Source organism: Gossypium raimondii, chromosome 13 (assembly GCF_025698545.1).
Source record: "Gossypium raimondii isolate GPD5lz chromosome 13, ASM2569854v1, whole genome shotgun sequence".
Classification (NCBI taxonomy): Eukaryota; Viridiplantae; Streptophyta; class Magnoliopsida; order Malvales; family Malvaceae; genus Gossypium; species Gossypium raimondii.
This window is the reverse complement of record NC_068577.1, coordinates 11,397,041-11,410,024: the sequence shown is the minus strand read 5'-3', so window position 1 is coordinate 11,410,024 and position 12,984 is coordinate 11,397,041.

The following is a 12,984-nucleotide window of genomic DNA, read 5'->3' as shown; positions in this document are numbered from 1 at the left end:
CTTATCAATATAAGAAACAGAGTTCAAATATAGAGTAGTTTCTTGTTGACTTAGATGGACGTTCTATTAATAATATATGTGGCCGTTAAAAAGGCCTCTCCCCAAAGATAACATGGTACCTGATTAGTGAACATTAAGGCTCTAGTTGCTTCCAAAATATGGCGATATTTCCTTTCTGCAATTCCATTTTATTGTGGTGTATTTATACAAGAGCTTTGATGGACTATTCCATGTTTGGTTAAGAAAATTCCTAATTGGTTACAAAAAAATTCCCCTCTATTGTCACTCCAAAATATTTTTATTTTCACACCAAATTGTGTTTCCTCCATGGCATAAAAAGATTGAAACACAATTTAACTTCAGACTTATCTTTTAGTAAAACACTTAATAAATGTGAGTATGATCATCAATAAATGTGACAAGCCAACATTTGCCTGAAAAATTTGAGATTATTGAATGTCCCCAAACATCACTATGAATTAAAAAAAAAGGTTTGGAAGTCTTAAATTTTTGAGGTAGAAAGAATGACCGATGATGTTTAGCCAATTCAAAAAATTCACAGTAATATGAAGGATTTTTATTCTTAAATAAATTAGGTAACAAAAGTCTAAATAGTAAATATTAGGGTATCAAAGCCTATAATTCTTAATCATAACCTTATCAAAATAAGAAACAAAGTTCAAATATAGAGTAGTTTCTGGTTGACTTAGATGGCCGTCATCAAGAAAGTAAATTCCACCAAACTCTTTAGCATTGCCAATCATCCTGCTCGAGACCATTTCTTGAAATTTACACATAGAGGAGTCAAATATAGCATGACAATTCAAGGAATGGATAATTTACTAATAGATATGATATTACAAACTAGATTTGGCACATGTAAAACATAATGTAAAACAAAGGAAGGTGAAATTTTGATAATCCCTTTTGCAGCTATTGTCGAGAATGGCCTATTTGCTATTTTGATCTTTTTGTTTCCTACACAAGGTGTGCAAGTTAAGAAAAGGAAAGGACTACTAGTCATGTGATAGCTCCAGAATCAACAGTTCACGAGCTTATTTTACAGGGCTTCTGTAACACCCCTCACCCAACCTAATTGTCAGGTCCAAGCTACGGGATGCTACAGTCATTGTAAGGGTAACTACTGATGAATAACATGCAATGTAGACATAAATCATACAAATATGATTATTATAGATCATAAATTCATTAAACAATCTTTCCCGTGTCTTATATGAACTTACATAGGCTCTAGAATTAAACCGGAATCGTATTAGGACGAAATTGCAACATTTATAAAATTCCAAAACAACATTGTGATGTGATGATTTTTCATTTTTACGTGACTGTCTGTTTTTCCTCGTTGTGATGATAGGGTTCCTCGCCACGCTGTGGCCCAAAACCCAGATCTTGTTGCAACGTGAACTCTATTTTTGGAACAAAATAGGCCTTTTAATGCCTTTTTCAACCAACTATACCATTTTGCACATGCGATGCACTTAGCACAACATTCTACCTGTACAAAACATGCCATAATATATACCAAAGACCTCACAACATCATTTCAATTCAACATGTCTTCATTTTAACAACAAAACATATCAAATTTACTTCAGTTTTTATTTTTTTCAATTTAGTCCTTTAAATACTTTTTGTTCTTGCTTACTTGGATTCAATTTCGATCCAAGATTTTAATTTAATATTTTTTCATTATTTCTTTGTGGATTTCAATTGCAATCGAAGTGATCATTACGACTATTAAAGGAAATTTATCTTTCGAGCATAAATCGACATCGAAAAGGGCTTATTTTCTTATTCCATTCTCTTGTTTAATTTACTATTTTGTATGTTAAATATGAGATTAGGGATTATTGCATCTAGATCCATGAGTACCTAATTTCCTTAGGGAGATTAACGAAGGGATGTGTGACTAATTAATGGATGAATTAGGATTTAAATCTGAGTTAGTTGGTTTAAATTATGTGAGCTTAAACCCTAGGAAGTAATTTAGGATAAATGAGATCGAGAGATAAGTTTATTGAGAAAATCATAATTTGTCCCAGTCAAGAAAATGAGGTTGAGAGGTAAGCGTGTATTGGTTGATTAGTTAATTAGGTAGAGGGCGAGAGGTAATAGCTGGTCAATTAATAGCCAACTCGAAAAAACCCAATTTTTGAAGTTAATTAGGAGCATTGAAGTGAGTTGATTTCCTACATGTTTTATTGGATTTAGTTTGAATTGTTAATTGGTTGATTTTTAGTTTAGATAATTTTATGTCAATTTGATTAATTAATTTTAATTTTTTTGTAATATAATTTTAAATCATTACTATTTAGCCCTGTTAGTGTAGAGAATTAATTTAGGTTTAATTCAACCTCCCTTGGTTGTGATCCTCGGAATGCTTCCTAGAGTGTTTTGTTGTAACATTATTTACTATATTACACTTTGACTCGTATTCTTGTCAACACCATTATTTAATTATATATTTATTTGCTGCAGTATTTCCAGTCTAGACGTTTGCATGTCTGGCGGCAGTCAAGTTGTTTGCACCGTTACCGGGGAGGTTGTGGTATTTGATAGGATAAATAGGAAAATTTAGGATTATAGATATCAATTTTGTTTTCAGTTATTTTATTTTTATTTTATTTTTCATGTATTAAATTTATTTCAAATTCTCTTTGATTTTAGTGTATGACTCGAAGTAGAACCATTCCAATTGAGCCAGATCTTGAACCAGAGAGAATATTTAAGCGAGCCTGTCAGCAAATGCAAAACAGTCCACCTGTGGTAGCTGACTTGCCGTGAGGAAACCCACTGTTCGAAGAACACATCTAACCACCAGAACATTTCTAAAGAGAGCCACTAATGGCTCGATAAGAGAGGATATTGTGCAAATACGAGCTACCTAGTTTAGATGTTGTCCGAGGTAGTGTCGAGAGTCAAGCAATTAATGCAAAAAATTTTAAGATTAAGATGATAAACATTCAAATGATACAAAATAATTTTCAATTTTGGTGTAATATGATGGAAGACTCGAACTAGCACTTAAAAAGATTCCTATAGTTGTACGACACATTCAATTATAACAAAGTGACTGATGACGTGATTCGCCTCTGGTTGTTTCCGTTCTCGCTTTGCGACAATTCATATGAATGGCTCAATTCCACATTAGTTGGGTTCCATAACAACATGGGAAGACTTAGTAGGGAAATTCTTACATAAATTTTCCCCATTATTTGAACCATCCAATTAAGGTACGACATTCCTAACTTTAAGCAATTTGAAGGTGAGTCGCTATACGAAGCGTGGGAATGCTTCAAATCGCTGCTTAGGAAATGCCCACAGCACAATATGCAAGGCTGGCTAAAATTGAAATTTTTTTATAATGGATTGGATAGGAGCTTGAGAGCCAACTTAGATGGTGCATCGGCTAAAGACTTTATGAACAACACCTACGAGTGAGCCTGTCAATTGATCAAAGACATGGCGGTAAACTCATAAATGTGGCTTAACGAGTGCTTTTCATATAGCTAGAAGACGTCAACGACTAAAGTGGTCAAGAAAGAGGAAAAGTATCAACAAATTTTGGAGAAATTAATCATCTAGAGACCATTGTTAAGCTATCGATGAATGATGTTGCTTGAAGCTACACATCGTACTCGAAAACCTAATCGGTGGAAGTGAATTTTTTGGGTACGATATTAGTACATACTTTGGAAATATTGAAAGAATGCAACATGGCTTACGTGCAAGGAAAATTAATGAATCATCAAATTTTAGTCATGTTGAGAAGAAATTTGCAATAAAGGTTTAACTTTATGGTTCACGAAATAAAAATAAACTTAAACTTTAAGAAAATTGTTTCAATAACAGAATCAAATTAGAGTAAATCTAAACCCATGTAAATAAAACCCCATCGCCTCTTTCCCAGGTTCATCGATATCTGTTCAGGGATGAGCCTCGCAAGTCATCTACCTCGTCATTACTATCTACAACCTATCCTCCTACGAAGTAAGGGAGGAGTGGGTAAGTTCATTTCAAACTCAATGAATAATCAGGAATCATCAAAGTATGCTTAAAATATAGAGTTTAAAACAGGAAGAAGACTTAGTTTGAAAAATTGTATCACGTGCTGGGTTTACGGTGATGGTGCGAGACCTAGTTCGTGGAACTTGCTTGTCTTAAAGTCATATAAGTTTGAAAATAGTTTCGCATGTACTTACTAAAAATCATACTTAAAACTTAGCTTGTTCTTGTGTAAAAACGAATCTTATACAACATGAAACATGCTCACATACTTGTCTTATCAGAATGGTTGAAGAACATAAAATATGTTCTCGTACTTCTCTTAACTTACTTTTATATCTTATCTTGTATTGTTTTGGTTTGTTAAATATATGCATCTCCCTAAAAAGCCTCAGAATGACTCAAAGAGTCCTTAACATGTCCTATAAGTGTAGCATAAAGCTAAACACTCTCTTGCACGCCAACATGTCCCATTGAATGGAGCATAGCTCGACATTCCCTTATCTCTCCACATGTCCCAATGCCTCAATGCCCAATCATAAAACTTATAGGTGGGTACCCACAATCCTTTGGTATACCATTATATCCAACATATAAGCTCACACAGAAACTTATAACATAGAGCTCGCATAAAAATCTCGTAAAAACATAGCTTATAAAACTGTACTTTTAAAACATAGGCTCGCAGAGGAGCACGTGTAAAACATATCTTTAAAACATAACCTAAAAACATATCTTGAAAATAGAGTATCAGAACTTAAAAAAAGATAGAGTTTTATAGGAAAAACTTGCTCTTGGAACTTATTTTAAAAACAAGGTTCTTGGAAAACATAACAGTTCGCACAAAAGTTACGAACTCTTAGCATTCATACTAGTAAACATGATAGTTAGCACACTTAAGGTAGTTCTTAACCAGTCACTGATAAAGCTAAGAATTTAAACGAGTTTTCCTTTGGCTTTATCCTTTAATAGTAGATGATCTAACTGGTTTGCAACAAACATAGACACACAAATTACTTAAATAGACAAAACTTACAAAATTCACACATGTAAGCGAACCTAGCTTTCTGGACAGTCAACCATAACAGGATAGAGGCTTACCTTGGTTGTTATGAATTTGGTTTAGAACAGAGAGATGAGAACATAATATCGATGAGAGAATTTTCATGGAATAAGGGTTGTATTTAAGGCATTAAGTGACTTAGTGATATTAGGGTACCTTACTTGAATTAGGAACCCTAGTCGATTTAAAAGATGGTTACGTACACAAAAAGTATATTAGATACATAACATCTTTATTTCCTAATTTGAATCTGAATAAACTTTCACTGGTGAACCACTAGCTCAACAAATAGACTAGCAAACCCTAGTTCGCTAAACAAATTGGCAAACATCAGTTTGCCAAACAGATTGGCGAATGCACTTTCAATGAATCTAGTGAACCACTTACCACATCTTTTGGCGTATACTGTTTCACTAAATTTTGGGTGAACTCCTTGCTAAAACTCTTATAGGGAACCCCCAGTTTGCCGAAAAATTGGCGAACCCTCACTTGCGAGGTCAAAACTTCCAGACCCTATCTCAGGATATTACAGCCACACTTAATCTCAGTGAATAAAATTTTAATAATTATTGCAAAATTTTGTACATTTTAATTTCTGGATTTTTATTGTGGATTTTAGTTAGGTTAGAAAGTTTTAATTAGAATAGGATTAAGGTCTTAGGCAAACAGAGGGATCTTATTAGGCACTTTTTGAGAAATTAGGAGTAAAAATGAAGGGAACGACATGCCCCAAAACATAAAAATGGAAAAAATTAGGACAATGCCGCGATACCGAATATCAGTGTTGTGACACTATGCTTTGAATCTTCTTGGATTTTTAAAATTAGGGGGTGTTACAACACCATATTCCCATGTCGCGACACTGGACTTTGAAACTAAAATATTTTCAAATTCTATCCGTGTCGTGACACTATGCTTCAATGCTATGACATGACATTTCAAACAAAAAATAATCTAAAAATTTGGGCTCGTATCACGACACCATGTTCTTGTGTTGCGACACAAAATTTTAAACCTAAAACTTGGAGCATTCACTGTACAGTGTTGCACCACCAACATCTAGTGTCGCAACATCGGCAATGGGTTTGCATGTTTTGACCATTTTGTTGTGCAACCTAATCGGTTCCTATATATAATCTAACCTATTTTAACCCTAATTCCCACCTTAAACACACTCTAAATAGGCCCCTAATCCCTCCTAACACTAACATCATTTGCTGTCGTCGCACCACTATTGTCATCTCTCTGTTGCTCGCCCCATTAACAACCACCTTGTCACACAACAATACGATGATGCGTTCTAATCTTTTTTTTCCATTGTTTAAGTTGTGTTAGAAAGGCATGCTATTCCATTGCCAAGAAGTCAAAAAATATTTTTTAAACCTTCAAGGCAAGACCTTTATTCAAGAACAGGGGTTCGACCCCTCTTTGAAATTTGTAACGATATTTATGATATTATTCATGCAACCAATGCATGGACTTCTACCTCTCACCAAAAGATTCAATGATCGACTCGGTGGTATATAATTTTATGCATTCCTAAAGTATCAAGAAAATAATAAGGTGCCAGATGTCAATTATACACATTTTACGGTACAAAGAAAAGAAGTCATGGTTACACCTAAGGATATCTATCAATTTTACAATGCACCATATTATCACAAGGATGCATTAGAAGAGCTAGATATTCATTATTTTCGTGAGATCGGTAGAATATTTAACTGAGTGGCGAGGCGTGTGGAAATGCCAACCCTACATGAATATCCCGTTGAATTTTTATCAAGCCACAATGTTTTCGGCTGCAAAAATGTGGTTGTGGTTTTTCTACACGCGTATTTCACTAGCCTTTAATGTTTATATTATTAACACTTTTCAAGCTATGTTACTTTATTGTATTTTGCAACATTGACAAGTTTGTAGTGGTACATGGATTTATAAGTTGATGCTTAATTAAATTAGTGGCAAGAAGGTCGGGATATTTTTTTCGCACCTCATAACTAACCTGTGCAAGAAAGAAAAGGTGACGATGTCAATGACGGAACAATTCGTCAAGTCGACCAAAAGCCTGCTCAAGAACTCCATCTATACCTACTATGTCAAGCTCCATCAAAAGCATATCCATGATTGGAATGTTCGATGTAAACAAAAGATGGATGTTTTGCCATCACTAAAGCGGAAGAGCAAAGGAAAGACCCAAACAAGCCAAGGGTCGAGCGAGATGACTGACATGGAGTAGGTGATCTGGTGGATGCAATTGATGAAACTATTGGGAATTGAATAAGCCAAAAGTTTCAGTATCTCGGTTCCAGACTCGCCAACAAACGGATACCTGCCAATGCAATTTTTTGAGCAAGCTGACGAGGAATTAAAGGAGGAAAAAGGTGATGACAAGGACCATGAAGAAGAGCCAGCCCACAATGAGGACTTCAATGATGTATTCCGACTGGAACAACCGGCTATTGGAGGAGCCAAGATTCGAAATCCAAGTCGTACCAACCCTACTAATTCTGCAGGTACGAAGGCCGCTACAGCAGTCATGGGTCGAGAGAAGGGGCTTATGATTGAGGAGAACCGACCAGATCCCGATTCTGATTAAAACTTGAACTTAATTTTTATTTTTAATTTGGGACTTGTAATTTTAATTTTGGAAGATTTTAATTTTGCTTTTAGACTTTAGTTATTTTTTGTATTAGTTTTTATGTTAGCTAATTTTTATGTAGGAACCCCGTACGATATGCGGCACTACAATTTGGAGCAAAACCGGCATAAGGAGGACCACTTGACCATATTTGAGGAACTTCAATGCTTAAACAGAGTAGTCTCTTCTCTTATCTATTGGGCGCACATTAAGGACAATGTGCCAAATAAAGTGTTGGGGGTAACATAGAAATTTTTCAAAATTTTTCAAGTTTTTATGTTATTTTCATTAATTTTTGTTTTTTTGTGTTTGTTTGTGCATCAGCTTGTAACAATACAAGTGATTGGTTAGGAGCATGTAAATAGGATTTTGTGTTTAAATTGTAAATTTAACTCGATAGAAATTGAGATTAGGTTGTTTAATATTACATTAATTAGTTCATTTTGTTACACTGTGAATAGGTGATAGTGTGTTAGGTATACCACATGAAAAATAGGTACATAAAAAGCATATGTGTTTGCTTGAATAATAATTGTTAGAGTGTTAATATTTAGTTACTCGTAATCCGTGAATTGAGACACTTAAGGATGTCCTGAGTACCCTAATTTTAAAATATGTGTTTGGTAGACAAAATTGAGCCAAAAAGCCAATCTTAATTTAAAATACCTAGTACTCTAATTTTTTTAGCATAAATCCCTATTTCTTAATAAACTGCAATAGAAGCCCTAAGCCTTAAAATATAATCTCTTGATCCGAATTTCTTGGTCCCTGTACGAACTTAGATGTCAAGGTATTGATATTGAGGGTTAGGTAGATATGATACGGCGGTTTCCAAAATAAAAGTAAAATAATAGTGAACTTAGGGGATAGTATAGTATGGTGAGTATGAGATTCTTAAAAACTTGTGCTTAAGTGGAAAAATTGAAAGATTTATCAAAAGAAAAGGTTTGAAAAGGGTAAAATAGCCAAGCAAGAAGTTCTTTAGAAAATAGAAAAGCAAAGTGAGTGAAAAAGAAAGAAAGGAAAAATTCCTCACTTTTGCACAAATGTCTTGCTAAGACAATTATATGCAGTAATAATGTAATATCCCTTAGGAATCAGAGAGAAAAGATAGGTGAGAAAAGGGGATACAAGGTGGTGAGCTAAAAGCTTCTAATCGAGAAAGTATTGAGGGTCAATATAATGTGCCAAACTACTTTTGTGCTTAAATCGTTTTGTTGTGTCTGTTCTTTAATTCCGAGCCAACCTAAGCCGCAGAATGTTACAAGCTAAAAAGACCTATGTGACCTAAGTGATACTAGTCGTGGATGAAAATTAACTAAAATTTGACATTTCTAATTACTTGTATTCTTCAAGCATAAATGTAAAATTTTTGTACTTGTTTCGATGGATCAATGTAATTATTCTCGAATTCGTTTACTTTGTAATTTTATGAACTAATGTGTGTGATATTCAAGGTCGAGAGTTAATTGTATATCGTGTTAGAGTTATGTATTTATTCACATTGTTCTGTTTACATAGCTTTAAACTAATCTTTGTATGTGGCATGTTCAAGCACTTTTTTATTTTATTTTCTTGTTTATGTGTGTCACACACCAAATCTGGATAACCCGAATTCATGGTACATAGAAAACAATATGTTTGTTCTACCACATCCCAGAAGTTAGTCTGCAAGATTATAGCTTCTGGTGAATTATTGTTTAGGCGAATTGCGTATCCACCCATAGAAGTATATCGAGATTTAATCTTCTGCATGTTGTTCAATAAAAGAAAGAATGCGATAAAAAGGGGAAATAGTACGATTTGTTTAAGTTACTGCCAAAGGTATATTATGCCTAGTTTGTTCAAGTACTGTGACGGGCAAGTCTCAATAACTAGATCTGGTTATAAACCAACTAAACTAATTGGACAAATGGCATTTGGAAAAGACTTTCATTTATGTTTCCTTTTGATTTTGTAGGCCATTATGAAGGGCATATTCTGAAATCTTAGGACATTTGTCAAGTTCTACTAAATAGAAGTGGATTATATATATGTGTGAGAAAATTTCATGAGAGGTTTCCTCTTCCTTCAGAGTAATTTTTTACTTCTTTCTTTTTCCTTAAGTATTAAATATTATTACTGGTTGCTTTTCTTATGTGATTTGGAAGCTAAGGATTCTTGGATAATGTAGAGGTGTTCCATCTCCTGGTAAGTCTGATAACTTTGCATGTTAGGAATAAGGATGCTATGAGGTAATTGAGCAGTAAGTTACGAATAAGAAGCCTTGCATGGGGATTTTCTGTAGATGAGTTGTCAGCAATCTATTTGTAAATAGGTATTAATGGTGAAATCGTGTTTTTTAAGTAGTGTTGTTGCTGATTCGAATTGGATGTTTGAGTCTGAAGTTGGTAGCTATAGTAAGTGAATCTCAGGTTAAACCCTAATATTGACTCCTATAAGTCCATCTAGAATAATCTCTTATGAATGATGTTCTGAAAATAGTGAATGGGTACATGAATGATTGCTAAAAATAAGTATGTATGCTTGAAATAGGTCTTTGTGAGTCCAGAGTATAATGAATTGTGTGTATGGAAGTATGCAATTATGCTGAGTAACTAAGTGTATGTGTTTGGAATGTGTACTATGTTGATGTGTGTGAAGCATGTAATGAAGTATGCTTGGGTTAAGAAGATGAACTAGTCTATCTGGATTTTTCTATATTGAATATGTAATATATGGTTGGAAATTGTTTGGGGGAAATGGGAGTGTCTCTGAGTGTTGAAAGGTTGAGTTGTGAGTTTGGTCGCTGCGATGGTATATGATGAAGTCCGTCGAGACATTAAACACGGATTCTGATATGTAAATTCTGAAGAAAGTCCATGGCCATGGCACATTCTGGAAAGGGTGAATGAGCCGCAATTATCGACTAGGGTTCTCTTCGTGTCCTAGGGAGATGATAGGCAAACCTAATGCAATGTTATTTTAGGCAAATCCATATCGTAAACACGGCAGTTATGGGGTGCCTAGGTGGCATTCTGCTAGCCGTTATAGCATACTCTGATTTAGCCTTTATAGAGTATTTTGATATGGCCTTTGTGACATTCTGTTAGCCTATGTGGTATTTTGATATGGCCTTTGTGGTATTTTTGTTAGCCTCTGTGGTATCTAATAAGGCCTTTGTGGCATTTTGTTAGATTTTATGGCGTGCTCTGTAAATTTCCTTTGTGGCGTAATTTGTGTGTCACTTTTGTGGCGTATTTTGTTTGACCATAGTGGCGTACTATGGTAAATCCGTAACAAGAATATGTTTTGTCTGAAGCTTTAATATGTGAAATTTGTGATAAATATGAATAAGGCTTAAACGAAGTTTGATTCAGCATGTTCAATGAGAGTATCTGTTGTGGTTATCTACCAACCTATTATATGGGCGTATTTTGTACAAGAGTCCATCAATTCAAGTTAGAGCTACTATGGTAGAATTTTGGGCTATTTGACATATCTTTTTAGAATGATGTCTTGTTCTAAACTCTGTTAAAATCTATAATGTTTGATATATTGGATATCTAGTGTTCGTTACAAAGATGTGTATTATTCTTCTGAACAATCTGGAGAAACTCTCATATGTATGGTTATGTGTTGGGCTATGATTCAATTTATCAAGATCAGTAAATCCACCAAAAGTATGATCAGTAAGTGATATCTGCCAAGAATAGAGCTTGGGGTTAACTGTTCGAGAATAAATGTTAAAATTTGTTTGAAGGAAAATGAAAAGCATGGTATTCAAATGTCGAGACCTAGAGCTAGCCAAATAGTTGCATGAATGAGGATATGGTATGAATGATGGGAGGCATATAAGTACGAAATTATACAAGTGAAAATGGGAAGGTATTTGCCAAAGATAGATACAAGAAAGCCCAATTATTCAAGATGAATAATTTCTTGAAAAGTTAAAAAGGTAAATTATGTTCATAACTCACTAAGTTCCTTTGAACTTACTAGTGTTATGTTTATGTTTCAGGTATTGCCATGTCAGTGTAAGTACTCGAGTAGACGAAGCCAGGATTGTGCCAGAGAAGTAGCATAAGGAGGATACTATACATACAATGGGCATATAGGAAGAACTGGCATTTAGTAGGACTACACCATTTGGATCTGTCTTGTGTAACTTAAGTGTTGTAATAAACTTTTAGCAAGACCGATATGATATGTTTTCTGCAAATACTTCTATTTTTCTCTAAGTACAGAGTTTTTAATCAAATTAATGAGAAATGTTTTCAGTAATGAGTTTTTGTCTCCTATTTAAAAAATTCTGTTAAGTTTTCTGTGAATTAATACCCGAAACCCAAACTTGGTGAATCGAGTCGGGGGGAGGGCGTTATAAGTTTGCTGCCCAGCTTGCCTTGTGTCATTTCCTTTACTTTTACCTCGTCCGTGAACCCTTGCTCGCACTAGTGTGGGGGTCAAGGTCTAAGCTTGCAACCCACTTTACTTCTGGGCAGTCCCTTATCATGTGTTCTTTGGATCCACACTTAAAATATCCTCTTGCCATCTTGTGACATTCACCAGGATGTCTTCGTTCATAGTGTTTGCAGAGTGGCCAACTTGGCATTTTGTGAAAACCTCGTTTTTTTACTTGGGTGTTACTCTGCTGTCGCGAATGGTCTGATAAAAAGCTACATTTGATATTCTTGTTAGAGTTACATGAGTCACAATCCCTCTTAGATGTTCATCCAAACTGTCTAGAAACTTGTTTCCCTGGCCTTGTTTTAGCTCGCGAAGCCTTTGCCCTTTTCTCCTCAATAGCCTTCACCTTATCGACCAACTCATCGAAGCTCGTTATGTCATGGGCTACCAAATAAATTTTTAGATCTCGATGCAACCCAAAACAAAACCTTTTGCAGCAATCCCTTTCTTATGAATTCGTCTCAGTTTCATACTTCTCAGTCGCAAAAAAATTCTACCTCGTACTCAGCCATAGTCTTATCGCCTTGCACCAAATTAATGAATTCTTAGTTGTTAGCTTCGATATACTATTCACCTATGAATTTCTTCTTAAATGTTTCCAGGAAGAAGTTCCAAGTTAATCGATTTACAGTAGTTCCCTACTTCACAGTGATCCACCAGCAATGGGCTTCGCTAGTGAGTAAACACACAACAAACTGAAAAACTGTGCAGAGTTCGCCAAAAATACTGCAAAGTAATTGGGTTATGAACTATAAAAAGTATGAACCCTAACATTTGAAAAACTGTTATCTACGAACCCTTAATAACTTTT